Genomic DNA, 5,434 nt, shown 5'->3' on the forward strand with positions numbered 1-5,434 from the left:
GATCGTTATGGAATGACCTTTTCTTGGTAAGATTGGGGGAAGGGCCACTATATGTGTGGATTTTAAAGGGAAAAAAAAACAACTGAAAGTGGGCGTTGCAAAGGGGAGGGGCAGCTGAATGCCATCTGATTCAAGGGGGGCCCTGTAAAATTAAACATCAAATACATAAACTAATGAAAACAATCAAATAAGTAACATCAATCCATTTAGAATAATTCTCGGTTTATTGAATTCATTTGGTATTCATTTGTACAAAAAGTCGTCAGTTCTCTGTTTGGCACAAGGAGTTATTTCCTGCATAATATGTCACATAATTATGGCGTAATCAAATGGCGTTCCCGGTGCATTTCCATGGAGGTAGCTAACATGTTCCAGGTTTAGGTGAGCCCTGCTGGAAGTTCCTGTTCCCAATAATGCAGGAACACTCAAGGCAAACATTCCGTTTTGGGAATATGGAATACCACCTGTTAAAAATACCATGTGTTGAAGAAACACCTGGTATTTTGAAATTGTGGTATTCCATATTCCCAAAACAGGTGGTATTCTATATAGAATGGAATGTTTTGAAACTCTCACAAAACCCAATTTTTTTTGTATGCAAAATCCGCTTGGATAAAAAAAAAAGGTTAAAATAAACACAGTATTCCAGAATTTCAGCAACTGTTGAGATCTGTCACACAAATTTGGCATTAATTCATACATATCCACTCATTAATTTCATAAAATTTACCTAAGTGCTATTTCGCACTATACTGATTCATTCATAAACAGAAATTGTGTATCAATTTTATTGATGAAAATTGTTCAGAAATGATTAAAAGGGAAATTTGATCCATCATAAAACTTAATTATACCTTAGATAAATAAATATAACATATAACCCTCAAATGAACAAAATATATTGTTTACTTGGGTCATATCCACCTATTCAGAAAGTCTTTAAAATCAGTTTTGTGATACATTAAAACGAATGATATTTGAAATGACATGTTCACAGTATATACACCATTGATTTTATTAGACTTTTAATATGTGCACAATGTTTACACATAATTACGACAAATTAAAACATTTATTTCCATTTTGGTAATACATTTGTTAAAACATAAAAGAATAAAGATATGTTAAAGTACAAACTTATCAAGGAAACTGATAATTTTGTCATGTCACCAAAAGGCAAAACCTACTATTAAAATTTACATCTCCCCAGCACAAAATTACATTATACAAGTCATTAACTGCTGTTAATCTATTGCTGTGTAGATTTGAAACAGCCAGCAAACCCTGGCAGGCTTATAGTAGTTGAGAGGTTAAAACATCTGTACAGTGATTCATTAAAAAAAAATGGACTGCGGGTTTATTGTACATTATATATATATAAACGCGAAAATAATTGTTTTGCAGACAAATAAAGGCCTGTAAGCAAATTCCGATCCTGTTTGTATGTAATTGTTTATCGTTTAATCCCCATGGAGTATTTATTGCGAGTTCCCCCTTATTCCAGGTTACATCAGCCTGTCTCAGTCGTTCCATACAACTTGACAGAGTACAAACACACACAAGTTCCTCACAGGGATCCTTCGAGACATGTTCACGGTGGACCTGTTTTAAAAAAATGTCTATCACCATGTAGAACCCCTCTGTAGAAGAACCCCTCCAGAGTGATGTTTCTCCTGAAGTTTAGTATTGGCCGTACTGATTTAATGGGTTGGTATTGAGGAAACTGACTTTTTTTGTTAATTATGATGTTTGAATAAACACTTTCACATATTTTGGCAAAGTGATCAGAACTACTCACAACAGTCTACACTGTAAAAAATTTGCCCGTAATTTTACGGTAAAAGCACTGTCAAACGGGTTGCCAACAAAAGACCGTAAAATTACGGTCAGTTACGGGTTTCCAAAAATGACGGTGACCGTAATTTTAACGCGAATTTCCCGTAAATTTAACGGCAATTTGCCGTAAAGTAATGGAATACAAAGTGGGTGGCGTCAGAGCTGAGTGTAGGGGTAGGGAGGGGGGTAGGTTCCAGTTGCAGCAGCTGGGAGTGGGGTATGCATACGTCTTGCAGCTTGTCTTTTACACGCATAGTGGTTTTCAAATCACTTAAGGTGAAATTATCTTTAAGTTGTCATTTTCATTTACAACTTTTTACCGATCCCACAGAAAGGGGTCAACCTATTGCTGGTCAACACCGCAGGATTAGCTGCTTGACTCTTCAAATTTCGCAATACCAAAGCTTTGACGTCCCAATGATCAGCACGTAGCGAACGTTGCGTGAGTGCACACGAATCACAGCTTTAAAAACTAGGCGGTTGTGAGGGTTTGAAAGGGGAGGGGTTTTGAAAAGTTACGAATACAAACCATTGTGAATCCCAGCCTGCGTCAGGGCACCAAGTTTTACTGGAAATGCACGTAGCACGTTCTTTCTTGTGACGGTTCGAGCAATAACGGTACTAAACCGTAAACAATACGGGAAATGGACAGTGTTTTTACGGGTTTTGTTTACAGTGTACTCTTTTGTCTTTGCCCAATATAGAACTAACTTTATACCACTATGAAGCCACTGTGCGATGTTACCAGGCACTTTCAGAGCACTGCCCCTTTAAGACTAGTTCATCTCAGTGGTTCAAGGAAGGCCCACTGGTTGCCCTTGCAACAGCCACCCGCTGGGGTTCCTATAGGCCCTGCGATGTGGTCAGTGTGGTCAGTCTGAACTTTCAGCATTTCATTCTTAGCCATCATTGTGAAAGCATCCCACTTTTCTCAAGCTCCAGTCCTAGTCAAGTACTCGGTGCTCTTTTCCCATCCTTGTTCTGCTTACCCGTCACCCCTTTTACTGCTGTTAATTTTAAATAAACTTGTATAAAGAACCAATATCGGGATCACAAGCGTCGTAGACAGGATCAAGTTTACTGTTTCTCAGTGGCCTGGCACTGTGGCCAGCGCTGAAGGGATGGCAAAATTCCATGGACATGATACAGTATAGTATTTGAACTTGAGGCAAGAGATCGAGCCAGAAGTAGACGATGACCAAGGATGGGCTCAAGTGTAAGCAGCCGAGGGCATCCACTACCAGCAGTGGTGAGGCAATTGGTGGTTGGTGTTGGGAACCAGGGTGCACCGCCGGTTTGAACAGAGCCATGTAGTATGGGTCTAACTGAGAAGAAATTCAGGGCCCTGACACCGCCATGATGCAGTATATGCATCATCCTGCCCCTGAGTGTCATGTGGACAGCCTGGAGCAGACAGGGCTGGAGTGTGAAGTTGAAGGCGTTGCTGAGTAAGCTGTGATGAGGGGCAGCCTATAGCCTGGTGTTGGGAACCATCTGCATGGAGGGTGCACCAACGGTTGAAAAGACCTGTCAAGGGATTCAACAAATTAAGTGCAGCCATGCAGGATGGATCTACCTGAGACGCAACTTCAGCCATTTTTTTCAGGGCCCCAGCATCTGGATACACTGTCTGCAAGATTCCCTACTGGGGATGTAGTGAACTTCAATGATATACGCGACCAGCCATAAGATGAGAGAGAAAGAGAGCTGAGAGTGAGTATGCCGTCATGGTCCATCTTGATTTTTGCTGAGCCCCCTGCTTCGTCTGACGAATAATCCAGTCCCCAGTCCCCACCATTGCCAATAACTAGTCGACCCAGTTCTTCCACACAACCCAGGACTCCAACAAGCAATGGAGACCCCATCCCCCATAAGCACATGAGAAGCCGCCATCACTTCGCAGTCAACCTGTCACACCAATAAACCCAGGACCTGGCAGTTGATGAGACCCCGTCCCACATGAACACTGAACCCTTGACACTGTCTGACACTCTTATAAAGATGGTTGACCGAGCTAGACTTCACCACTACGAGCGTACCAACTACCACCAGGTGAATTCTCAACAGGATTGGCAACTGCTGTCTTGCAGTATGTATGTTTATCCGTTTGTTGTGGGTGTACCTCGGTGAGGTACACCCACAACAAACGGATAAACAAACAAACACAAAATCTCTTCTTTATTGCCAAAATCATGAGTACAACGAAATCACAGATTATCCCACTTCTGACACCATTTGTGGCGGAATTAGCTATACATGTACACCCTTTGTGGCGGGAATAACTAGGTGAACTTTTAAAGAGGTTCGGTCCTGGTCGACAGGCTGAAAATTATTTGGGTGGGTTAAGGCCAGGTCCAGTTCCATTCTTCGATCAGGTCAGACTGTCGGGTCACCTAGTTATTCCCGCCACAAAGGGTGTATAGCTCGTTTCGCCACAAATGGTGTCAGAAGTGGGATCAGTTGAAGGTGCGGGACGGTGTCCTATATAGAAGGTGGGAGTCTGAGGATGGAAAGTTGATCAGGTGGCGGCTGGTTCTTCCTGGGAAATTGAAGGAAGTTATACTGCCAAAACTACATAGTGGTGTGACTAGTGGCTATCTGGGCGTCAAGAAGACTTTGGCCAAAGTCAAGTCACGGTACTATTGGCCGGTAATGACCGCAGATGTGAGGTCGTTCATAAGGTGCGGCGAGTTGTGTTGTAGGAGGAAATCTCCTGCAAATAGGAGAATTTCTCCACTACAACAATACCTAGTTGGCGAGCCCATGGACAGAGTGGCCGTGGACTTGCTGGGGCCACTGCCCCGCAGTGACAGTGGTAACGCCTGGATCATGGTAGTCGGGGACTACTGTTCCATATGGATGGAGGTGTACACTCTGCCTGATGCTAAGGCAGAGACAGTGGCAAACAAGCTTGTCTCTGAGTTTGTCTGTCGGTTCGGAATTCCTCTGGAATTGCATTCCGATCAGGGGACAAACTTCGAGTCAGGTGTGTTTGCCGAAATGTGTGAAGTCCTGGGGATTTCCAAAATGAGAAACACAGCGTACAACCCGAAGTCCGATGGACTGGTTGAACGGTTCAACAAAACACTGATCAACATGGTCGCTGTTATGATTGAACCGCGGAGGAGACAGCGTGACTGAGATGATTGTTTACCATATGCATGTTTTGCATACCGGTGCACTCCCCAAGAGTCAACTGGCGAGTCTCCAAACATGATGATGCTTGGTAGGGAGACGAGACTTCCCGTCGATCTGCTGGTGGAGTGTCCTGCAGTAGAGGACGCTACAGCGACAGATTTCACTCACAGGTTACAGCAGAATCTGCAAGAGGCACATGGCAAGGCCAGAGAGTGCCTGAGGCAGAGTGCACGTAACCAAAAGCGAAATTACGATCGACGAGCACATGGCGAAGGCCTGCAGCAAGGCCAGTTCGCCTGGTTGTTCGACAAGTCAAGGAAAAAGGGGAGATCTCAGAAACTTGAACTTAGGTCTCCGATGTCACCTACCGCATCCAGCTAAAGCCTAAGGGTAAGGCTTTTGTAGTCCATGCGGACCGGCTGAAGCTGTACACTGGGGAAGCTCTGGAGGCTTGGGGATA

This window comes from Patiria miniata, unplaced genomic scaffold (assembly GCF_015706575.1).
Source record: "Patiria miniata isolate m_02_andy unplaced genomic scaffold, ASM1570657v1 HiC_scaffold_5, whole genome shotgun sequence".
NCBI lineage: Eukaryota > Metazoa > Echinodermata > Asteroidea > Valvatida > Asterinidae > Patiria > Patiria miniata.